The following is an 11651-nucleotide window of genomic DNA, read 5'->3' as shown; positions in this document are numbered from 1 at the left end:
TTTAAGATTTCTAAACCTAACTTTCCTTACTCATATAAATACCAAATGATATTTTGCAGCTCATAACAAAGGAGACCAGAATGCTTTCCAACTCTTTAAAGGAACAAGACCATCTTACACTTCACTTCTTACAGTAATTGTCCTGTTGGGAGGAGTGATACCATAGAAAAACCATATTGGCTTCTCAAAATAGCCTTTCCATGAGCCGCTTTTAGAAAGAACACCAAGGATCATTACATAAGGGATACTCTACATCTGCATCCATTTGTTCTTGCAGAATAAATCCTGACAGATAATGACCGAAGGTGCTTTATTTAGCAAAAACAACCAACTAGATTACTACTTAGATACTAGTAAATTACTCTGCTTATTACATGACTACTTTCAGACACAAAACATTGGTCTGTAATAATTTACTAACTCTTTAATTAAATGTAAAACTTGCAGTGAAAACCAACATACATTGTAATGTTGTGATTGACCAATCAGAATCAGGTATTCCAGAAGGGTTTCATTGGTGTTAAAAGTTCATTCTGGTTGCCAGTAAAACACTTCTTTTTTCTTAAAAGAGTCAATCTTCAAACTTGCTGCATTTTATCTCTCGCATGATCTTTGATCCTTCTTGAGAGTCTCATTACTGAATGCGATGCACATTCATATGCGATGCTGAGGAGGGCAAGAGGGATTTAAAGATGGCAAATTATAGAACTTAATGATTGATGGGCGTTTTATTTGTGCAGAAATGTTCTGACCTTTCCGACGAGTTCTGCGGGAGCGTATTACACACAGCACAGATAATGACTTAAATTGTTGGTCTGTTCTCCTTTTGTGCCCCACGGAAGATAATCGCAGACTGCAGAATGACATGAAGCCACAGAAATTTCATTTCTGAATGAATGCTATTTTCTTTAATGTAGGAAGTCCTCGAGAGAGAAAACTGTGAACATTTCAACACAGGCTCATTTGAATATGTGCTTCAGCCTACATATTTGGAAAACTGTACAAATGAACATACATTTGACTGCATTTTGTAGGTAAAATGAGCTTCACGGGGCAGTATGATGCCAACAAATTTTTACACTAATTATAAATACAGGCACGTATTATTGACAAATAAACATTATTTTCATGCAGTTCTTTGCACAACGCTAAATCAAGACCACAAAACAACCTTAACAGTGTTTATAATATATAATCGAATACGTTTACCCTCATCCATCAAACTTAAGGACAATTTTTTCTGGTGTAGTCAGTCGCATTGGTAGCTCACCTTGTATGGTGTTATACTTTGATTTGAAGTCGTTGAAGCACAGTTCCATAAAAGAGTTCAAATCAAGGTCAAATTATGTGTTGACAGTGCACTTTTCTCATTAAAATAAACATTACAGAAGAAGCACTTTCTCGTTACTTGTTAACACTATTGGTTGGGTTTATGTCATTGCATGTCAAGTCCCATATTCTCATGGACGTGTTTGAGATTTGGCGCCAGTTAAATTAGGAAGTGACGATTTTGTTCACTTTGACTATTGGATGGAAACGCTGCTTTATTCACACGTTTTATGCGATTTTCCAGTTTTGTGCAAAAATTTAATTCGCATCTTTGGATGGAAACATAGCTACTGACGCATTTTTGAGATCTAAAATGTGCGCCGTTTTTAAAAACAATACATTATTTTACCCATTCATTTATTAATTTTCCTTCGGCTTACTTCCTTTATTTATCAAGGGTCGCCACAGTAAAATGAACCACCAACTTATCCAGCATTTGTTTTACACAGTGGATGCCCTTCCAGCTGCAACCCAGTACTGGAAAAACACCCATACACTGGCATTCAGATATATATATTGATGCCTATATTAGGAAATTGTTTAAAAAACGTATTCAAATTTGCAGAAAAGTAGACAGCGCCCTCTAGTAGATATGTCATTAAAAACGTGCAATCTGAAATGTACCCAACACTGGCTCATTGTGGGTGTGTACCCCTGTCTACATTTCTGAAGAGCACGAATTATGTAACCAGAGGTACGTCTGGCTGCATTTTGTCTTTAAAATGAACGCTAGGGGGGCAGTATGACGCCCCAGACGGCTTCTGTTCTTTTTACGCTACCAGCTGACTGCTTACCTTTGTATGGATGGCTTTTCTGGTGTTACTATTTTGCCCAGTAGCTCGCCGCATATGCCGGTAGACTTGGGACGCAGAGTGGAGTGGACCGCTATGACAGGGTTTGAGTTTGACAAAGAACGGTTCTAGAAACCAGGCAAAACTAAAGCTAAAATAAACTAATAAACAACAGGCTGAAAAACCTGATGAAATCGCGCGGCCACTATGGCTTTTCTTTTTCTAGATTGCTTTTGAAAATACTATCGGTTGTGTTTACTCAAGGGGGTGAGTGGGTCAGTCGGTCAGCCAGTCAGTCCACAGCAATCTGGCCTGGTTGGCTGAAGTGTATATTGCGCCCTCTGGTGGATTTACACTAGAAGAGGACGCACAAGAAAAATTTGAGATCATCAAAATGCGTACACAGCGGTCTCTGGTGGATTTGCAAAAATTGCAAGCAGATGTACCTCCGGTTTCTTATGTTTACAGAAATTTAGACTGGGGTACGTTTCCACAATGAGCCTGGCTTGAATGTACCGGAAGCAACGTATTTTACATTTTTACAAATAAGTAGGTTGAGGCAATCTCCAATGAGCCTGGGTTGGAACATTGTCGATACTGCTTCATTGCGCAATAAAAAATAAGTTTACAAAACAATACAAGCTCAGTTGTAGAGCTAGTTAGTAGACTTTAATCCACCAGCAATAATTCATCTCAAGAAAGCGCGTCTGCAGTGTTTCTGTTTCCGCACGCCTCAGCTTTTATCCCCAATGCTATTTTTCTGTCTTTCTCTGCTCTTTCTGTCTCTCCATCTGTCTTTTAGTTTCAAGCGTCAGGGCTGGAGAGCTTTACATTCCTGCTGAATGAAGTGATAATGCTTCGGTATCACACGGCCTAAAGGGACTCGGTTTTAGAGGAAATGCATCTTGACGGTGACGTTCGGAATGAAAGTGTGTTTACCAGCAGATGGTTTTCATGGTTTAAATCACTGAGCGGTAGATGATGGCTGAGAGTGGGGTCACCGGATGGTCTCCAATCCAGTCCGTCACCGAGACCACTCGTCCTCCCTTAAGAGCCCGAACATCGTTTATGTGTGACCGAGAGGGACGTAATAGAGCACTCGAGATGGAGAGAAAAATAATAACACTTCTCTGCCCATCAACACACTCGCTGACACAATCTTTGTTTACTGTAGTTTCCAGAAACTGATTCAGATTAAGAAACAGTTGGGACCAGAAGCGATGGCTACTTTTGACATTCATCCTTAGATGAAATGGAGGGGAAAGAAGGCAACTTTGGATGAGTGTAGTCACCTGTGGTTATTAAGTTTTGGAGGAGGTTACAGACTGAGACACAGCAAACTCAACTTCATTCAATTCTCAAAGTGAATGTGAAGCCAAAAATTGACACCATTTACCTTTTTCTCTCCGTTCTTCTTTTTTTTGCTTATTCTTTTATGATTATGACACAAAAAAATGTGCACAGTTCTCCCAAAAATGAAAATTCTGTCATCATTTACTCACCTTTTACTCATTCCAAACCAGTTTGAGTTTTAATGACTTCCATAGTAAGTGTTTGTCCTACTATGGAAGTCAGTGATTACAGGTTTTGATTGTTTCCCCAATTGATCTTTTGTGTGTAAACAGTAAAAAATGATTTGGAACAAGGGAAGGGTGAGTAAATGATAGCAGAATTTTCATTTTTGTCTGAACTATCCCTTTAAGTGTTCACTTGAAAATACTCGTTTCTCTAGATTGATTGGTATGGGTTTGAGGAAAATATTAATATTTGTTTTATCATATAAAGGTCTCATGCTGTAAACATTTCTCCCAAATTACAAATTAATAATTTAGAGTACATTCAACATTACAGGTTGGTAAAGTACTGTTTCACAGCTATTGCTTAATCCTAGTGACTGTTAACTAGTCAAACCAGTTAGTTAATTTGGTTTCATTCATTTAGGGAGCACTGTTGGGATAAATAACAGCAAAATCACATATGCAAATATACCATATGGCAGAAAAATAATCTCAACCTGCCTTTGTCTTAATCTTTAAACAAATCTTTTTATTCATAAATGTCTCATTATGACTATAAAATGGGTCGTCAAGAGTGTGTTTATGGTTAGCCAAAAGTGAACATTTCCTCACTATTTACGCACACTCAAGAATATCTTTCTTTTGTTGAACCACAAACAAGATATTTAGACAAATTTGGAGAAAAGAGCACAACCGTTGACATTCATATTTTTGACCATAAAAATTAACACCATGTACTTTTTTTTCTCGTCGTTCTTCGTATGACAAAAAATGGGCATAGCTCTCCCAAGAATGAAATTCTGTCATCATTTACTCACCTTTTACTTGTTCCAAACCAGTTTGAGTTTTAATGGCTTCCATAGTAAGTGTTTGTCCTACTATAGAAGTCAATGTTTATAGAGTTCAATTATTTCCCAATTGATATTTTTTGTGTTAAACATAAAAAAAACTGATGTGGAACAAACAAAGGGTGACTAAATGATGATAGAATTAACATTTTTGGGTGAACTAGCTTTTTAAGAGACCACTTGAAAATACTCATTTTCTCTGGATTGATTGGGTATGGCTTTGAGTATAATATTAAAATGAGGTTTTATCATATAAAATTCTTAAACTGTAACATTTCTCCCAAATTACAAATAAAAATTTGTAATTTAGAGTACACTCTACTACATTATTCCCAGAGATGGGTTACGGCTGAAAGGGCATCCACTGCGTAAAAAATGTGCTGGATAAGTTGGCGGTTCATTCCGCTGTTGGCGACCTGGATTATTAAAGGGACTAAGCCGAAAAGAAAATGAATGAATCTACTACATTACAGGTTAGTATAGTACTGATTTGCAGCCATTGCTAAATCCTAGTAACTTTAACTAGTAAAAACCATTTATTTATTTTGGTTTCATTCATTTAGGGTTGCACTGTCAGGATACATAACACAAAATTTACATTATGCAAATATACCAACCTGCCTATTGAACAAAACAAACTGTTTTACTCATTAATGTCTCACATTATGACTATAAAATGGGTTGTCACAGTCTGATCTCATGAGAAAACGTAAGTATTTTAACGTTTTGTCAGTTTAGTGGCTAATTCATACGAATTCAGTCGTACAAAAATATATGATTTAAAAAGGATGGCATGGCACCAAAACCCACCCCTAAAACCAACCATCATTGGGTGATGAGCAAATGTACGAATGATAGCATACAAATTTATGCGAATTAGCTACTAAATCAAAAAGTTACAAATTGCCGTGAGATTGCATTGATTGTCAAGTGTGTTTCATGGTTGGCCGAAAGTGAACATTTCCTCATTATTAACTCTCACTCAAGAATATCTTTCTTTAGTTGACACAAAACAAGATATTTTGAAGAATTTGGATGAAAAAAAAACACTGACATTCATAATAGAAACCAAAAATAATATGGAAGTTTCCAACATTCTTCAATATATTCAATTCATCTCTATTTCTGCAGTACGTTTTGCAGTGTAGACTGTGTCAAAAAAGCTTAACAAGATAAAAAGAAAGCCATTATATTTCAAATTGTGCAACATTCCAGCAATTTAGGCAGGCAGGAGAGTAGTGCATCTTCAGTATATCTTTGTTTAACAGAAGAAAGAAACTCAAACCAGAAACAGAAGAAATAAACTCAAACCAGTTCAGAACAAGTGGAGGATGACTAAATGATGACAGAATTTTCATTTCTGGGTGAACTATCCCTTTAAGGGAAATCCTGGTGTCTAAATTAACGAGGTGTTTATGAAGAAGACTGAAATCTACAGCATTTTTCAATCAATCCTGTATGTTCACCATCAGCGAACAGAAATAATACAAGAACATTTTGTAATATGCAAGATTGGCTCCAGTAGGCACACAGTCAACATTATCCTCATAAATGAAAGTGTTTTTTGTGTTGCGCCTGCTGGTCCTGCTCCAAATCCATTTTATCTTCAAGAACACTGTGGAGTTGGTCAATACTAACTGTGATTAGGTTTGCAGCGATGCGCTCCATCTGTTTGGTGTATCTCTAACCCCAACACGCTAAACTTCAGTGACGTCTTCCGGCTCTCTTATCTGACTGATTTACAAACTTTGGCTGCAAAATTGCATCCTGTGAACTAATCAAGCTTTCCAAGGTTAGGAATTGTTTAAGTTTGGAAAGATGTCTTGATCTTTGTTCCAATGTTTTTCATTTTGAAAGATGCTTCTCCTCTGTTATTCTTCAAAACGTATATACTGATGTATATACAATACCCCTTTTTTCCACAAAGTTATAGGCTACGTTGTGTATTAAATCCTGAAATTGTCGGATGTTGAGTTGACACTGTTTCACTTTCAACCAGCAGCAGCTTGACATTAACAATTTCCTTTCTCTTTTTTTTTTCTTGTTATTTTGTCTGTTTTTCAATGCGTTTGTGTCAAGCTTAATGCATGTAAACATTTCAGTACGGATCATCTCATAAACCGTTGCAAATGTGTTTGACATCTGGGGCATATCTGTTTAATATGCATTGGTATTGCTATTTTCTAACTGTCTAAATGTGTCTAAACATCTAAAGGTGCAAGAGAATCTCTAACACAAGGGGTTTCATGTCATTTTTTAGTTCCTATTTTTGTACATCGTTCATTGTTGTAGGTCGTCATTGTTTTTGTATCATATATTTTGTCATTTATCGAATTCAAGGGTGTGCTAAAAATTCATTGATTTTGCATTATAAACCTTTAGTTTTTCTAAATGTGTTTGCTCTTTGCTATTTTTTTGTGGTCAGATTAGAATTAACTTATGTTGGGTGAACATTATGAACACAGCACATAGATTATGGTTTTTAACTATTTGAAAGAAGATTGTCAATGAGGTTCCTTAATATTGAACTGCCCAATACTAAATAATCTCCTTTTATGTATATTGAAGATGGCACAGATTCATACCTCCAGAACATCTGAAAGCTTGCACATCCATGCCATCTGATTGTATATTTTGGGATTTCTTTTTCTTTCAACTCATTGAAACCAATTTGTACCCAATTCATGGTGTTGTAATGTTTATTTTTATTATTGTTTTGTACCTGTTAAAGACATACATGTTGTGAATTTGAATTACATGTTGGCAGTATTTCATTAGGCAGGAAAGATTCTGTTGGCGATCTATTGACAGCACAGCTAAATTAATTATTGATTTGTTTATATTTTCCCTCCCATTTACAGACACTGCCATAAGATTATATTAATTTGGTTTGAAGAGGTAAAAGAATACAAAGTAATTCAGTCATATCTGTATTTTTGTAATGCCATTCTAACCACCACCGCCACTAAACTGCATATACAAGCTTTAGAAACGTATGCTCTTGAGTGGTGTGTTTAATGTAGTGTCCTGACGAGTGGCAGTTATCAGATATCTTGTGAACCCAGATTTGTCCTGTGGAGTATTTTGCTACATGTAAAGCACTATAAATATATTAGGTGGTGCACTAAATTGCATTCTTTAAATCCTACTATTTTTTAAATAAAGGAAAGTGTTGCCAAACCCAAACACCCTGTGAGAGTGTTATTTGCTGCCCTTTTCATTTGTATACCAGCTTATTTATTGTTTTAGAGGCTTTAAATAAAAAAGAAACATTGCTAGAAATGTGTTAAATCCTGTTAACAACGTGATAAAATATGAGTGGTCAAATCATGCAAACTGATACGCTATCCTTTTTTAAACCAGGTTAGCAGTGCGTTAGCATTGTGCTAATTTGTATTAGAAATTGTATGGTAGCATTGGATTGCAGTAAAGCTATGGACACAGGACAGGGTCCAAGTCACTAGTTAAAATGGCTTTTTTTTTCTCTCTGGATTTTAACATACTTTGAAATATTTGAAAAAATACAAGTACATAAGCGAAATATATAACACTGTTGTAGTGGTTTTTGGTTATTTTAATGAACAAAATGTTACATATTGTGCCTTTAAGACAGAAAAAGAAACCCAAAGCCCTGTGAGAATGTTATTTACTGCCTTTTTAATTTGTATACCAGCTTATTGTTTTAGAGGCATCAACCTAAGAAATATTGCTAGCATTGTGTTAAATCCTGTTAGCAACATGCTAAAGTGTTAGCGATGTCAAATCATGCAAACTGATATCCTTTTTTAAACCAGGTTAGCAGTGTATTAGCATTGTGCTTATTTGTATTATAAATTAAATGGTAGCATTGGGTTGCAGTAAAGCTACGGACCTTTTGCTTTCCTATAAAACAAAACCAGAAATTTAGGGTGTGAGACATTATTAGCATAGCCAAACAGGACACAGCCCATGTCACTGTAGTTAAAAATAGCCTTTTTTTTCTCTGGATTTTAACATTCTTTGAAACATTTGGGAAAATGTAAGTACATCAGCAAAATATATAACACTGTTGTAGTGGTTTTTGGTTCTTTAATGAAGAAATCTTACATATTGTGCCTTGATGAAAAAGAAACACAAAGCCTTGTGAGAGTTTTACTGGCTTTTTCATTTTTTATACCAGCTTATCTATTGTTTTAGATAAGAAAGAAACATTGCTATCATTGTGTTAAGTCCTGTTAGCAATGTGCTAATATGTTAGCATTATCAAAACGCAAACTGATAATCTATCCTTTTTTTAAACTAGGTTAGCATTGTGCTAATTTGTAATATGAATTGTATGGTAGCATTGGGTTGCAGTAAAGCTAGATATTTTTTTACCTATAAAATTAAACTGGAAATCAAGGGTGTGTGATATCATTAGGATAACTACACAGGTTATTCGTTTCCCAAAACCATCGTTAGCCAACTAAGGTCGCAAGTTCCGTCGTTACAAACATAGTTCGTTGATTTGCCCTTTCCCAAATCCATCGTTCCAACATTCGCAAAGCGTCGCAAACTTGTGCACTTGCAACTACACCTCTGGAGCTGTAGTTAAAAACATAGTTCCTGGCTGTGTTCTATTCCCACTTATCCCTCTATTCATTTAGATCATTTTAACATTCAAAGTTGGAATGATTAAAAATAAAAAAGCAATCAAGTCACCTCTCTTAGGTGTAATTTGCTTTCAAAGTATTTTTACAGTTTGGTTTTAGCGATCTTCATGTTTACAATTGTGCTCCTTTGAAAGCATTTATGTCATTTTGAACACAGCCTCATGGCGAAAGCAATAGGTGACCTATTATTTAGAAGCGGAATTTATGTTATATCTCCAAAACAAAAAACATAGCATACGTTAATTATTTTATTTATAGTGGGTTATTTATTAAGTATCTGCACTGTATATGACATGGGCATGCTGGTTAGAACTTTCTGCTGTGGTTTACATGCGTCAAATTGTAAAAGTAGACTTTACAAAAAATAAATAAACAATATCCTACTTCATAATAATATTAATAATAATCATCATCATCATCATTATTAATATTATTATTAAAGTAGGATTTTTTAAATTTCCTAATAAATAATGAATATTAAATTTCATTTTTTTAATAAATACCCTCATTATCTATTTAAGTATTTATTTTTATGATTTATATATAATATTAGAATACGTGTTAGCTTTTGTAAGTGATTTTATGTTTTAGAATAAAATTTAGTGTTTAAATAATTTAATGATTTTAATAAAAAAAAAATAAGCATATCATTGTGTTAAATCCTGTTAGCAATGTGCTGAAATGTTAGCGGTGTAAAATTTGGTAAAATGTAAGTACATAAGCAAAATGCAGGTATATAACACAGTTGTAGTGGTTGTGGGTTATTTTTTATAAATAAATCTTACATGTTGTACCTTTAAGATGGAAAAAGAAAACCAAATCCTTTTTTATTTTTTAATATATATAAATTTTTTTACAACATGCCTTGTTTAGGAGGTTTTTATAAATGAATAAAGAAAAATAAACATTGCTAGCTGTAACAGTGAAGTGACGCTGAGAACAGAGGTGCGGACACATGCAGGGTTTATAGTCAGAGTCGTAGTCAAAGAACAGGCGGATGGTCAATACAGGCAGGCAGCAAACAACGTAAACAAACAAAACAAAGCGAGGGTCAAAAACATGGCAAAGCAAAGCAAGGAAACCACGTCATAATGTTCACTTAACAGTCCAACAAGACTCAGCAACAATGTGTGTGTTTGTGCTGCTTTTATAATCCATGTAATCAGTCTATGACAATCCTCTGGCTGTGTGTATGCAATTAGTCATGATCAGGAACCGGTTGTGTGTGTGTGTGTGGGGTGCATGACTGGAACTTGTAGTTCATAAATGGCGGATTTGTAGTCCTTTAGCGATCTGCAGCCACTAGATCACTGGTGATCATAACACTAGCATTGTGTTAAATCACATTAGCTAAATCCTAAAATGTTAGTGATGTCAAATCATGCAAAATGATAAATGTTATTATTTTTAAAACAGGTTAGCATTGTGCTAGTTTGCGTTAAAAATATGGTAGCATTGTTCCACTAAAGCTATGAACATTTTATTTTTCTTTCTGGAAATCGAGTTTGTGTGACATCATCAGCATTTAGCCACACAGGACATGGTCTGTATCAAGTTACAATTGTTTATCTCTATGGATAATTTAAGTATGGTGTTCTGGTGTTTTTTGTTTAATGAAAATAAAATTGTACATATTATACCTTTACGATGTAACAAGAAGATATACCAAAAATGTAATAATTTATGTTAGTATCTTACATTAGTATCTTAATGCTTGCAACAGTGATGATACAAATAATTACAAGCTTTTATATTTGCTAAAGCTCATAATAATCTGTAAAACCACCAATACAAAGCATTGCTTTATAACAGTCTGTTTTGTAGCAGACATAAAGAAGTCATTAGACATTATAGAGAAATGCTGTGCTCTTTTCTTCTTCAGATCAATACTCTTATAGCTACAGTATATTCAGAAAGCTGCAGAGTAGCGTCTGAACGCAGTAACATGAGAATTATGATAGACGATACTGAATCCATAATGCATTCAAAGGATGTGATATTTGTGGATGTCAGGAGGAAACAAACAAATCAATGTGTTGGATCTCTACTGCTCTGTCTCCAAACTTTCAAAGAAAAGAGAGGGGGGGAAAGAGCTTTCAGGGCCTGTAGCAAATAAACCTGTGCAAAAGACTCTCAACAACTGGATTGATTGTCCTTCGGCTCTCGTGAAGAAAGGATTGAATGAGCTTTACAGATGCAGTCCAGAGAAACAGCAGAGGTCCCAGTGGGAAAAGGCAGTCAGACAAGCAGCAGAGCCCAAACTACTCCTGAAAGTGCAGTTTCACGATGGGTCATTTATATTTAGAATGGCTTTCCAGCAGCTTGAACAGCCTGCCCTGGTTTCACAGTCCTTGATCTACCGATACTCTGATAATCAAGTCATCACTCTGAACCGGTGACAGACTGGTTCACAAAACACCCAAGTGTCTGTCTTCTTATACTGAGACAGACAGGGGACAATATTGCAAATTAGCCATGGTTTTACTATGGAAAAAGTGTAGTAAATACTGTGCATACTGTGGTTTTGTGACCAAG

Source organism: Danio aesculapii, chromosome 18 (genome assembly GCF_903798145.1).
Source record: "Danio aesculapii chromosome 18, fDanAes4.1, whole genome shotgun sequence".
Lineage (NCBI taxonomy): Eukaryota > Metazoa > Chordata > Actinopteri > Cypriniformes > Danionidae > Danio > Danio aesculapii.
Note: the sequence above shows the minus strand (reverse complement) of the source record.